Below are 14,222 nucleotides of genomic sequence, written 5' to 3' on the forward strand. Positions count from 1 at the left end.
AATAAGACGCTTGTGTGTTCATATTCCGTAAGTTAGCGGTACGACACTTTGGCATCGCAATATTAGTTACGACTTTTCCTGTGATGAAACGAAAGGATTCTGTTTGATCGACTGAAACACATTTGGTGTTTAAAAAGGACCAACACCAAAATAAAGGCGCTTAGTCAGTGCTGTCATCAGACGAAATTCCTGTTGGAAAACATGGAATTCAAGCCTCAGGCATCTGCAGGTCTGTCGTTGACAAAACAGAAGGCAATGTGTATTTGCAATTTCACGTGGACTTATTGTTAGCAAGCCGAATTTGGCGGCATTCGACTTGAGACAGTGTTTCATAGAGACGTATGGAGCTTTTAAAGCCCAGAGATATACCATAGTGCACAAGAATCGCCCAGCATGGGAGCCAGATCACGTTATTTCAGAGTACCGTGTTTCTTCAGGGCCAGGCGTCGGGCCACTGCACACATGCAATATCTCACTGCCAACAATATATAGAACAGCAGTGTCTTTTTAATCACTGGTGCTAAACGATTCTTACCAATACCAGATTCTTGTCTGCTACGATATATGTTTTTGTTTTAAGCACTGTGCATCTTATATCAGAGCACCTCTGAAGGCAAAACTGCAGTGTTTGGCATTTTCACAAAACATCGACGTTAAGTTGGATATAAAGATTGCTTTATATGCGAGTGTGTCTGTGTGTAATTGTGAGAGTGTTTGTTTGTATGTATGAGCGTGTTTGTGCCCATGAATGTATTATCTTCCATCCTTTATCTCTCACATGTTTCACTCACTGAGTTGCAACCATGCTGGGGCACTACCTTGACGGGTTTATCTGAGCGAGTCAGCCCCAGAATTTACTTTCCTAAACATTTGTACTTCTATCGTTCTCTTTCTCAACCTTCTAAGTTACGGGGATGTAAAGAAACCATTACATGTTGTCAAGCAGTGATGGAGGACAAAGACACACACACACACACACACACACACACACACACACGTGCGTGCGCGCGCACACACACACACACACACACACACACACACACACACACACACACAGAGGAGGTGATAGTGAAATCAAATATTTAGACATTTGCAGAACTATCATGAGAGCAGCTGTGGTGGCCGAGTGGTTAAGGCGTTGGACTTGAAATCCAATGGGTTATACCCGCGCAGGTTCGAATCCTGCTCGCAGCGGTCTAGTTTAAATGTTTGTTTTCTTCTTTGTTTTAAATAGATTGTTGGCTTTTAGTGTTTTTAAAAAATACTATGTGAAGGTGCGGCTCTATTGTTAAGAATTTTACTTTGCAGACCCGTGGACTCTATGACGTGGAGTCTTCAGCAATTGTCTTTCGCTAAAGCCTTAGGCTGACCAATGGGTTATACGTTCACAGATTCGAATCCTGCCTGCATTGATTTAAATTTGCCATGCTTTTTTCTTTTGAATTCCTTTATGTCGACAGTGCTTGGAAAATGAGAGGCTTGCGTCTCCATATTCCTTGAGTCAGCGGTAGGACACTTAGGCTTCTCGAAAATAACTACGAATCTCTAGTGATGTAATAATTGGGTTCTGTTTGATCGATTGAAACCGTTAAGGTAGGACCTACGTGGGTATAACCCATTCGATTTCAAGTCCAACGCCTTAACCACTCGGCCACCACAGCAGCTGAAAGATATTTCCTGAACACCGAAGATATCACCCACATTTATAGGTAGGTGTTCGAAAATGTCATCTCGGTATTATCCACCGATGAGACGTGATGTTGTAGTTAGGAAACTGTATAACAGAAACTACATCTACTCAATCCAGATTAGAAGATCAAGTTAGAACAACGTTCACAACTCATCTTTTTCCAGGGGATATGGATGAAGGTCGGTACTTTCATGAAGGTGCATGTTTTTATGTTTTTAGTACCGACCAACATCTATATCCTCTAGAAAAAAAATTAGTTGTGAACATTATTCTCCTGCCTATATTCTTCTAACTACTTTTACTCTAAGTCTGTATGAGAGTTTCTGTCATGGTAACTACTGCAGTATACTTTCTACTAACAGAAACCCCCCTCCCCCACGTTTAAGTGAAGATTAATATTACGTCTCAGTGTTAATACTGCTTCTGTCTCTAATAAATATTCTTCAAGGATTTCAAAACTTCACAATTTGGTTTGACTGCATTTTTACAAACATATAACATGTGACTGTATATGTGTGAGGCTATATATACGTTATATATCTATCACTGTTTCGAGCAGACTTTCCGATGCTGCGATACATCGCTTGCAACTGAGCGCTTCCTCCTGTTGTTGTAGCTTCTGAATGATGCCACCCGGCTGGCTAGGCGGGTAGGCCGACATTGCTGCTGGACAGAATGCCAGTCCGTCGCAGGGTCTCCCGGTTACATCTGAGTGAATTGGGGCAACGTGGACTGGGGCAATGTGAGGCGAATTGTCTTGCTCAAGAACAGAGCACACTGCTGGTCTGCGAATCGAAACCTTGATCTTGCGATCGGGAGTGCAAACACCCTAACCACTAGGACATGTGCCTTCACACACACACACACACACACACACACACACACACACACAAGCGCACGGAGCTGGAGTTACAGACAGACGGAAAAAAGGGGCAAAAACTAATCGGTGGGAAATTTCAAATGAAATAAAATAGAGAAATATTTAAACATTTGTAGCCTCTCTCTGCCAGCTGCTGTGATGGCCGAGTGGTTAAGGCGTTGGACTCGAAATCCAATGGGTTATACCCGCGCAGGTTCGAATCCTGCTCGCAGCGGTCTAGTTTAAATGTTTGTTTTCTTCTTTGTTTTAAATAGATTGTTGGCTTTTAGTGTTTTAAAAAAATACTATGTGAAGGTGCGGCTCTATTGTTAAGAATTTTACTTTGCAGACCCGTGGACTCTATGACGTGGAGTCTTCAGCAATTGTCTTTCGCTAAAGCCTTAGGCTGACCAATGGGTTATACGTTCACAGATTCGAATCCTGCCTGCATTGATTTAAATTTGCCATGCTTTTTTTTCTTTTGAATTCCTTTATGTCGACAGTGCTTGGAAAATGAGATGCTTGCGTCTCCATATTCCTTGAGTCAGCGGTAGGACACTTAGGCTTCTCGAAAATAACTACGAATCTCTAGTGATGTAATAATTGGGTTCTGTTTGATCGATTGAAACCGTTAAGGTAGGACCTACGTGGGTATAACCCATTCGATTTCAAGTCCAACGCCTTAACCACTCGGCCACCACAGCAGCTGAAAGATATTTCCTGAACACCGAAGATATCACCCACATTTATAGGTAGGTGTTCGAAAATGTCATCTCGGTATTATCCACCGATGAGACGTGATGTTGTAGTTAGGAAACTGTATAACAGAAACTACATCTACTCAATCCAGATTATAAGATCAAGTTAGAACAACGTTCACAACTCATCTTTTTCCAGGGGATATGGATGAAGGTCGGTACTTTCATGAAGGTGCATGTTTTTATGTTTTTAGTACCGACCAACATCTATATCCTCTAGAAAAAAAATTAGTTGTGAACATTATTCTCCTGCCTATATTCTTCTAACTACTTTTACTCTAAGTCTGTATGAGAGTTTCTGTCATGGTAACTACTGCAGTATACTTTCTACTAACAGAAACCCCCCTCCCCCACGTTTAAGTGAAGATTAATATTACGTCTCAGTGTTAATACTGCTTCTGTCTCTAATAAATATTCTTCAAGGATTTCAAAACTTCACAATTTGGTTTGACTGCATTTTTACAAACATATAACATGTGACTGTATATGTGTGAGGCTATATATACGTTATATATCTATCACTGTTTCGAGCAGACTTTCCGATGCTGCGATACATCGCTTGCAACTGAGCGCTTCCTCCTGTTGTTGTAGCTTCTGAATGATGCCACCCGGCTGGCTAGGCGGGTAGGCCGACATTGCTGCTGGACAGAATGCCAGTCCGTCGCAGGGTTTCCCGGTTACATCTGAGTGAATTGGGGCAACGTGGACTGGGGCAATGTGAGGCGAATTGTCTTGCTCAAGAACAGAGCACACTGCTGGTCTGCGAATCGAAACCTTGATCTTGCGATCGGGAGTGCAAACACCCTAACCACTAGGACATGTGCCTTCACACACACACACACACACACACACACACAAGCGCACGGAACTGGAGTTACAGACAGACGGAAAAAAGGGGAAAAACTAATCGGTGGGAAATTTCAAATGAAATAAAATAGAGAAATATTTAAACATTTGTAGCCTCTCTCTCTCTCTACCAGCTGCTGTGATGGCCGAGTGGTAAAGGCGTTGGACTCGAAATCCAATGGGTTATACCCGCGTAGGTTCGAATCCTACTCGCAGCGACTTGATTTTTGTGGATTTAAAAAAATTTTATTTCTTGATTTCTTTATGTCGACACTTTTCGGAAAATAGGATGCTTGTGTGCTTGTATTGTGTAACTTATTGGTACGACACTTAGATTTCGCTATAATAACGTCGACTTATTTGAAAAATGGTGCATCAAGGGGGTTCGATTTCAGACGGGCCAAAAAGAAAAAAGAAAAAAAATTGAAGGAAGGGTTTCTATGTGGTTTTCAGCTCTATAAGAATTCCTCTCATGATAATTACCGCAGTATAGACTGGGGCAATGTGAGGCGTATTGTTTTGTCCAAGAGCAGAACACACTGCTGGTCTGCGAATCGAAACCATGATCTTGTGATTGTGAGTGCAACTTGTTGTAGCCATTTGATTCTGGCCATGCTGGAGGAGCGCCTTGAAGAATTTTTAGTTGAAATCTTTGTTAAGCCTGGTACTAATTCTTATTTCTTTATTGCCCACAAGGGGCTAAACATAGAGGGGACAAACAAGGACAGACAAAGGGATTAAGTCGATTACATCGACCCCAGTTCGTAACTGGTACTTAATTTATCGCCCCCCCCCGAAAGGATGAAAGGCAAAGTCGACCTCATCGGAATTTGAACTCACAGCGCAAAGACAGACGCTAAGCATTTCGCCCGGCGCGATAACGTTTCTGCCACCTCGCCGCCTTACTGGTGTTTATTCTATCAGCCCCTTTTACACGGGGGGCGGGGCGTAAACACAACACTGGCTGTCAAGCGGTGGTGGGTGGCAAACACGCAGACACACGCGCACGCGCGCGTGCACACATACACTCACGCACACACACACACGATGGGCTTCTTTCAGTTTCCATCTACCAGATAAAATCAGAAGACTTTGGTCGGCTTGAGCCTGTAGTTGAAGACACCTTTCAATAGTGCCACGCCGTGGGACTGAACCTAGAACCATGTGGTTGGGAATCAAGCTTCGTATCATTCAGCCACCTCTGCGTCTATATATACGCCTGCGTATGGCGCAGGAGTGACTGTGTGGTAAGTAGCTTGCTTACCAACCACATGGTTCCGGGTTCATTCCCACTGCGTGGCACCTTGGGCAAGTGTCTTCTACTATAGCCTCGGGCCGACCAAAGCCTTCTGAGTGGATTTGGTAGACGGAAACTGAAAGAAGCCCGTCGTATATATGTGTATATATATATATATATATATATATATATATATATATGTGTGTGTGTGTGTGTGTGTGTGTGTGTTTGTTTGTCTGTGTTTGTCACCCCACCATCGCTTGACAACCGATGGTGGTGTGTTTACCTCCCCGTAACCTAGCGGTTCGGCAAAAAGAGACCGATAGAATAAGTACTAGGCCTACAAAGAATAAGTCCTGGGGTCGATTTTCTCGACTAAAGGTGGTGCTCCAGCATGGCCGCAGTCAAAAGACTGAAACAAATAAAAGAGTAAAAGAGTATATGTACATATATATATATATATATATATATATATATATATACATATACAAATGTATATACACACATACACACTCACATACGTATACGCATATACGTGAGAGGCAATAGTAAGACATTGAGAAAAGAAAGAGGAAGAGAGCCAGTGAGAGAAAGAGAGAGTACGAGAGAAGGAAAGAGAGAGAGAGAGAGAGAGAGACAGAGAGAGAGATAGAGAGAGTACAAGAGTGAGAAGGAGAAGAAAAGAGAAAGTTAATCAGGAAATTCCAAATGGAATCAGATAGAGAAATATTTAGACATTTGTAGGACAAGCTTTCAACTGCTGTGGTGGCCGAGTGGTTAAGGCGTTGGACTTGAAATCCAATGGGTTGTACCCGCGCAGGTTCGAATCCTGCCCGCAGCGACTTAGTTTTTGTGTCTTTTTTGTCGATTTCTTTTTTGTTTTTGTAGTTTTACTTTCTCCACTCCTTTCCTGTAGACTTATTCACTTTTATATATATATTTTATTTAAAGCTTAGATGAAGGTGCAGCTATGTAGCTAAGAATTTTGCTTCGCAACCTCGTGGTCTCCAGTTCGATTCTACGACGTGGCGTCTTCGGCAAGTGTTTTCTACTAAAGCTTTGGGCTGATCAATATCTTGTGAATAGATTGACGGGAGATTGAGGAAAGAAGCAAAAGAAAGAGAAAAGCTAATCAATTAAATAAAATCTTATCAAATAATATCTATATATTTTTAGGCCACTTCTGTCAGCTGCTGTGGTGGCCGAGTGGTTAAGGCGTTGGACTTGAAATCCAATGGGTTATACCCGCGTAGGTTCGAATCCTGCCCGCAGCGACTTTTTTTAACGGTTTTTATTGCTTGCTTTTGTAGTTTCACTTTCTCTAGTCTCTTTTTATAGATTTATTCGCTTTCCGTTTCTTTAAAGCTTAGGTGCAGGTTCGAATCCTGCTCGCTGCAATTTGGATTTAGTGCTTTTTTTATGTTGATACCTCATGATGTTTGTGTTTATATTCCGTGACTTAGCAGTGCGACACTGTGACATCGATAAAATAAGCAGTAAGACTTTCAGAAATAACAATAAGCTAATGGTATTCATTATAAGCACTGAGCCATGCGCCTTCATTATAAGCACTGAGCCATGCGCTTTCTTTATAAGTATTGAGCCATGCCTCTTCTTTATAAGCATTGAGCCATGCGCTTTCATTATAAGCACTGAGCCATGCGCCTCCACATATTTTTGTTTAGAAACATGTTTGTTGTAGAAATACTGTGAGTTAAATTAAAACAAATTTAGAAGCATATATTTATATTTACTGACGCGAGCACATGAGTCTGTGTAAAAATAATAGTGAAGTTAACGTAGGCTGGTAGTAAGACTATTGGGCTAGCGAGTTCAAGGTTGTGGGTTCAGTATCCGGGTCGGACGGAGCGTTGTGTGTACTTGATGAAGGCTCTTCTTTTAAAGTTGCTTCCGGTTGCGTTTGCTGCGAAAATGGTTCGTCGGAAATGCTTAGCCTGAAAATATTGCAGATGGAAAATGTCAACGGCCTTTGACGGGTATCGGGTAACAGTAACACACACACACACAGAGTCATCATCATATATAGGTTCTGGTGATGCAAACAGAACAATTCAGACCATGAGAATATATGCGTGTGTATGGGGGCGTGGGGGTGTGCTTGTTATAAATAACAAATTAATGTGTGTGTATGTGTGTGAGACCACTATCCAGTAACCATCAAAGGCCGTTGACATTTTGTATCTGTAAAGCTTTCAGCCTATCTATCTATCTATCTATCTATATATATATATATATATATATATGATTATAATTAAATATAATTACAATAGAGGGCACACGAGGCACCTACTTGCTAGAAAGAGGAGCTAAAACCTCAAGTAAATCCCTGAAATACACGCCAGATCACCAGAAATCGGGCAAGTGAGAATAGGTTATCAAACTCATCACAGATCAAAGCTGTAGAATGAAGAATCGGATATATTTGGATATATATCTATCACCGTTTCTACCAGACTCTCTGATGCTGCAATACATCGCTTGCAACTGAGCGCTTCCTCCTCCTGTTGTAGCTTCTGAATGATGCCACCCGGCTGGCTACGCAGGTAGGCCGACATTGCACCCCCGTGTGTGTGTGTGTGTGTGTGTGTGTGTGTGTGTGTGTGTGTGTGTGTGTGTGCGTGTGTGTGCGTGTATACAACATCCTTCTGTCTACAAAAATTATTAAGTTTACTTTTATCTTTAAATTTGCAATCACAATGAGTATATCCTTCTCTATAAATCATTGGTCAATACTAATCTAATCCATTAACCACATGGTTCCGGGTTCAGTCCCACTGCGTGGCACCTTGGGCAAGTGTCTTCTACTATAGCCTCGAGCCGACCAAAAGCCTTGTGTGTGGATTTGGTAGATGGAAACTGAAAGAAGCCCGTCGTATATATGTATATATATATATATATATATATATATATATATATATATATATATATATATATATATATATATATGTATGCGTGTGTATATGTTTGTGTGTCTGTGTTTGTTCCCCCAACATCGCTTGACAACCGATGCTGGTGTATTTACGTCCCCGTAACTTAGCGGTTCGGCAAAAGAGCCCGATAGAATAAGTACTAGGCTTCCAAAGAATAAGTCCTGGGGTCGATTTGCTCGACTAAAGGCGGTGCTCCAGCATGGCCACAGTCAAATGACTGAAACAAGTGAAAGAGTAAAAAAAGAGTACAATTCCATATTTAAAATGGAGAATACGTTGGTTACCTCCCTTCCCCCCCTGTGAGATCTAATTTCACGTTCATTAGAATTTTTAATATTTTAGTTTTGTGATATACTGTCTTTGCAGTTATTTCTACCGTTCAATTTTTTGTTATTTAGTGTAAAAACAATCCGAAAAATATTAAATGAAACGGAGAAACTAAATTTAACTAATTTCGTGTTAATTATTTCATGATACTTATTTTCCTCAGTAAAATACTTGGAAACAATTTTATAAAAGGATTTTATTAAATTACTCTTAATTTGTTTAACGAATGGACTTATAAACCACATAATATTGTTTTTATTAGAATTTTTATTAAAAATTACCTATTTCTGGGTTAATTACATTTATAAATGAGGTATGTCGCTTAGTTTTATTTTTATGAATTTTGTTGTTGTTGGCACTCTATTGCTTACGACGTCGAGGATTCCAGTTGATCCGATCAACGGAACAGCCTGCTCGTGAAATTAACGTGCATGTAGCTGAGCACTCCACAGACACGTGTACCCTTAACGTAGTTCTCGGGGATATTCAGCGTGACACAGAGTGTGACAAGGCTGACCCTTTGAATTACAGGCACAACAGAAACAGGAAGTAAGAGTGAGAGAAAGTTGTGGTGGAAGAGTACAGCAGGGTTCGCCACCATCCCCTGCCGGAGCCTCGTGGAGCTTTTAGGTGTATTCGCACAATAAACACTCACAACGACCGATCTGGGAATCGAAACCGCGATCCTATGACCGCCTCCACTATGACTTTTATTATGAAGGCTTTAGGTTCCGTCTGCTTTATTGACTTTAGCCTTATTTATTTATTTATTTTTGTATTTCTGCTATTTCTGAAATACTAAGATATCACTATACGATACTATATGCGTAGGTGTTTTCAGACGCGACTTAATGAGGGTGTTCGGTAAATAAAAATAAATGATTTCACCAGTATTTTATGTTTCCTGAATGGAAATTCTAGAATTTTACTGTTGTCAATTCCGCTCAATTTATTCGCATTTCTTAAAAACCTATAGCATTGGATTCGATCCCGCGTGTTGCCACACACGAACTTCAAGCAACAGTTCAGTCATAATTTGATTATGTGCGCAAATCAAAATTTTATCCAATGAACTGCCTTTGTTCATGTGAACACCGCCAATGAATACAGTCAAATTAGCCGCTAACTTTGCAGAGTGTGGAGGCGTCGGATCCTTTATGAAGTTCTCAACACTCAACAGTTCAGAGTGTCTAGGCTCGAGTTTTGCACTACCGGCGAAGAAGACATATCACGGCATCTAAACAGTTACTTGGTACATAGCAAAAACTAACCCTTGTGTTGAGTTGCTGACAGAGACTATCCCTATGTGTCATACGATGCTGTTTCATTTTGTTTCCATTAATTGTACTGTATAAAAACCTTTCCTATTAATGCAACGAATAAATTGTCCCCAACACATACGAGGGTGAACGGACGTGTTTTTGGTGAGTGGAATATTTTGTTGTTGTTGTTGTCGTTGTTGAAATTATTGCTAACGTGTCGAACATTTTCGAATTGGCGAAAATTGTTAGATTTTAAACTGTTGACATTATTTGTGCTTTTGCCCGGTGACGGCAGAAAGGAATTGTCTGTGTTAAGCCATTTTGGCAGCATTGTGTGCTAAAAATTGAACATTTTAAAGCCATTGTAGGCTTATCGTTGCCCTACTACTACTCCCAGCACTCTATCTGTGGCACCCGCTCCAAAACAAGACGCCCAAAAACCCCAGGCCACGCACACACCGGTCCCAACAGAAACAAATGCACCCACCCCCTCTGAAGTAATAACTCCCCCGGAAGACACCATGGAGGTGACCGAGGCGGGGGTCACGACACCCCAAAACTTTTCCCCATCCATATCACCCCACAAAAAAGAAGAAAAAAGATCCCGCCCCACTGTCCCAAAATTGAAATTAAAAGTCGGAACAAAAACCCTGTTAACATTCGATACCATGGATAAACATATCACGGACATCTTCACGAAACACCACTTCGTAGAGCTGTTGCAGCAGCCCGAAGGCAAGGAAGAGAGATGTGCATGGATAAGCGAAAAACTATTCAAGGAAACGAAGGACAGGTATCCGAAAGCCATCAAGAGCATTCCGGACCTTCCGCGGTATTTGAAGGAGCAGGAGGAAAGGGCTGCCTCACATGTGGTGAGGTCAGCCCCAACATCACCAACAAAAGGAAAAGTCAAAGAGTAAGTAGAACCCTTGCTTTTCTTTTGTTTTGATTGACTACACTTAACCTTGGGTGCTTGAATGTGCGTTGTCTTAGCTCGAAGTGGAAGCAAGCTTGTTTCCTCGACGACCTCAGATCACACTGGCTCTGCAGACAAATATGTGTTGGCCCTCGAGCCATTGCTGCGGAAGTTGGAGGCGATAGGGGGAGCACCGTATGATCTATGGTGTGGAAGAGGAGCTACGGCGTATGCGGATGACATCACCATCAGCGTGACGGATGAGGGCCAGTTTCCAGTGGTGGAAGAGGCTATCAAAAGTTACGAGGCGGTAGCAGGAGCAAAAGTTAACAAGGACAAGTCGATCGGTTTGCAACTCGGCACCTGGAGGGGCAAGCCGATGCCGTCCAATAAACGTCGTGGGGTGTTGGACGGAAGGTCCTGTTAAGCTGCTTGGAATCTGGTTCGGGACAGGCTTCCAGATAGAGAAAAATTGGAGCGAGGTGACCAGCAGGGTGACTGCTCTAACCCAGACCTGGTCTGGGCGGGCGTTATCCTTGCTAGGAAAGGTGGAGGTGGTGCAGATATTTATAGCATCAGCATCGGATATCACCTACCGTCTGACCTTGGTGCCTTGCCCCGATTTGTGGCTGAACAAGTTGGAGAGAATCCTTTTTTGCTTTTTTTGTGAAAGGGAGGAAAGCCACTTGTGAAGCGCTCTGTCTGCTGCCAGAAACCGCTAAAGGGTAGGCTAGGGATGCCTTGGCTGAGGATGCGAAAATTCGCGTTATGGTTGAGGCACTTTTGACTTTACCTGGATGGAGAGCAGGTGTGGTCACCGCATGTCCGGTTCTACCTTCCGCAATTAACGTCCTTAACGGAAGTTGGTAATTGGATCAAGCAGAGACTTAGGCTGGGAGACTGGCAATTGGAGTGTCGACAGGCACTTCAGCTACTCTCTCGGGCGGGCAATGCCGGCAACAGGAGTTCCACCGCGGATTTTTATAGTGGGTTAGTGGGATTTAGGTCCGAAGACGCCTTGGGGGAGACCCTGGGCTACGATGAAAATCAGTTGACCAACCTGTTCAGGAGAACTTTCGGGCCGGGGTATCTGGACAATTACCAGAAATCCCTGGCTTGGCAGTGCTTCCATGCGGCGTTACCTGTTCGTGATAAACTGTCAAGGCACGGAAGTGCCGTATCGCCGACATGTCCGAGGTGCGGGCAGGACAGGGAAACCGTCTTGCACATATTCGTGGAATGTCCGGAATTAACGAGACTGATAGTTTTCGCAGAACAACTGTTGTCATCGATGGGAAGAGTACAGCTACCAGCTGAATCTATCATCGAGATTGTGCCGCCTCCTTCCCTCAACAGGGAGAGGAAGGCTTGCTTTTCCTGCGTAGTAGCCACACTGAAAGAAACAGTATGGAAGACGCGTGTAAGAGGCATAGTGACGGATACCTTTGTATCTGTCCAGGGGTTAGTTAACTTTTTTTGTTACCACCTCAGTAGTAAGATCAGGCTAGAGAAGGGGTATCTGTCACGAGACAGATTCATGAGAAGATGGAAGCCTGTGGCGAGGAAGCTGGGAGTGTTTTGGGAGCCAAAAACAAGGGAAAGAAAGAGCTGGTGGTCGGATGCCTATCCTTTAGAAAAGCCATTACAAATTGCATCTGTAATGAGCAATGCTTGAATCGAACATTGTAAATATAATCCAATTTTTATTGTATATTTAAAATTGTAAATATTTAATCGATACAGCTACTTCGCCCCTTTTATGTTTGTCTGTCCTTGATCGTCCCCTCTTTGTAATGCCTTTATGGCAAATATTTATGAAATAAAGTAGCTTGCTTACCAACCACATGGTTCCGGGTTCAGTCGCACTGCGTGGCACTTTGGGCAAGTATCTTCTACTATAGTCTCGGGCCGACCAAAGCCTTGTGAGTGGATTTGGTAGACGGAAACTGACAGAAGACGTCATATATATATATATATATATATATATATATATATATATATATATATATATATATATATGTATGTGTGTTTGTGTGTCTGTGTTTGTCCCCCCCCCCCCAACATCGCTTGACAACCGATGCTGGTGCTGTGTTTACGTCCCCGTAACTTAGCGGTTCGGCAAAAAAGAGACCGATAGAATAAGTACTAGGCTTACAAAGATTAAGTCCTGGGGTCGATTTTGCTCGACTAAAGGCGGTGCTCCAGTATGGCCGCAGTCAAATGACTGAAACAAGTAACAGAGAGGGAGTGCTGAAAAGTTCGCGGTTTTAAGGGTATTGCCGGAGGCCTGGTTGGAACCCCAACCTTCCGAATTCTTTTTCAGAGGTTAGAAAATCTGAAGGGGTGCTGCAATAAGTGTGTGAATCTGAGATGGAAATATGTTGAATAAAATCATAATTGATTCTCCTGTTTTTCTTTTTGCCCCAAACCAGAAACTTTTCAGGACCCCCATCGTATAAGAAAGAAAAGACTCCAGTTACAAACCCATTAACTGCAAGTTAACCCCGTTGTAGCTCAGCTAAGTCTCGAGAGCGTTTCATACAGAAATATGAAATGATTTGTCGCTTAGGCTTTCAAAAACGCTTCGTTTTCTGTCTTTTTACTCAACAGTTTAACTCTTACGAGTTGTTGACAGGCGAAACCAATCGTTGTGGTAAAAGTTTCGTATTTTCACTACGCACGCGCACGCACACATACACACACACACACACACACACACACACACACACACACACACACACACACACACACACACACACACACACATCTATACACATTTATCTATGTAAATATGTATATGTATGCACGTAAATATGTGTATGTATGCATCTGAATATATGTCTATCTATCTATCTATCTATCTATCTATCTATCTATCTATCTATCTATCTATATGTATGTATATACATACATACATACATACATACATGTATATAATATACATTCGCACGTGCATACACATACATATATACAAACATGTATGCATATATATATATATATATATATATATATATATGCTTGGATATATGTATGTGTATGCATGTATGAATGCATATATTATGTGTGTGTGTGTGTGTGTGTGTGGAAAGAAGAAAAAACTCCTCGGAAGACGTAGAACGGTAAATTTTGCCGGAAATCACCGAACTTTAACGGAACATGTGACAGGAGAGATTGTGTTGGGTTTGAACGTGATGGTTTGTTGTGAGTAGTGACGATGGCGATCTGGTGATGATAGTAAGGTTATGGTGGCAAAGATGGTGAGGCTATGGTGGTGAGGTGACGGTGGTGGTGGTGGTGGTGGTGGTGATGGTGGTGGTGGTGTGGTGGAGAGAGTGTACGGAGTGTCTGTGGTGCTGGTGACTTTGGTGGTGGCTAT

At 42.2% G+C, this 14,222-nt stretch overlaps 1 long non-coding RNA gene and 5 other non-coding genes across 6 annotated transcripts; 5 read left to right on the top strand and 1 right to left on the bottom strand.

The window, feature by feature from the left end:
• The first annotated feature begins 1,112 nt into the window (after nucleotides 1–1,112).
• Nucleotides 1,113–1,194, top strand: Trnas-uga (transfer RNA serine (anticodon UGA)). Its single transcript has one exon. It is a non-coding gene; the product is annotated as a tRNA-Ser (tRNA).
• A 1,508-nt stretch (nucleotides 1,195–2,702) lies between these two features.
• Trnas-cga (transfer RNA serine (anticodon CGA)) lies at nucleotides 2,703–2,784 on the top strand. Its single transcript has one exon. It is a non-coding gene; the product is annotated as a tRNA-Ser (tRNA).
• A 1,505-nt stretch (nucleotides 2,785–4,289) lies between these two features.
• Nucleotides 4,290–4,371, top strand: Trnas-cga (transfer RNA serine (anticodon CGA)). The gene has a single exon. It is a non-coding gene; the product is annotated as a tRNA-Ser (tRNA).
• A 1,778-nt stretch (nucleotides 4,372–6,149) lies between these two features.
• Trnas-uga (transfer RNA serine (anticodon UGA)) lies at nucleotides 6,150–6,231 on the top strand. Its single transcript has one exon. It is a non-coding gene; the product is annotated as a tRNA-Ser (tRNA).
• A 351-nt stretch (nucleotides 6,232–6,582) lies between these two features.
• Trnas-uga (transfer RNA serine (anticodon UGA)) lies at nucleotides 6,583–6,664 on the top strand. The gene has a single exon. It is a non-coding gene; the product is annotated as a tRNA-Ser (tRNA).
• A 455-nt stretch (nucleotides 6,665–7,119) lies between these two features.
• LOC149130169 (uncharacterized) lies at nucleotides 7,120–12,812 on the bottom strand. The gene is made up of 2 exons (XR_016239226.1): nucleotides 12,684–12,812; nucleotides 7,120–7,345 (listed from the first exon to the last, which is right to left on the bottom strand). It is a non-coding gene; the product is annotated as an uncharacterized LOC149130169 (long non-coding RNA).
• Between the last annotated feature and the right edge of the window lie 1,410 nt (nucleotides 12,813–14,222).

The sequence above is a fragment of the Octopus bimaculoides genome, chromosome 30 (assembly GCF_046866305.1).
Source record: "Octopus bimaculoides isolate indiv1 chromosome 30, ASM4686630v1, whole genome shotgun sequence".
Classification (NCBI taxonomy): Eukaryota; Metazoa; Mollusca; class Cephalopoda; order Octopoda; family Octopodidae; genus Octopus; species Octopus bimaculoides.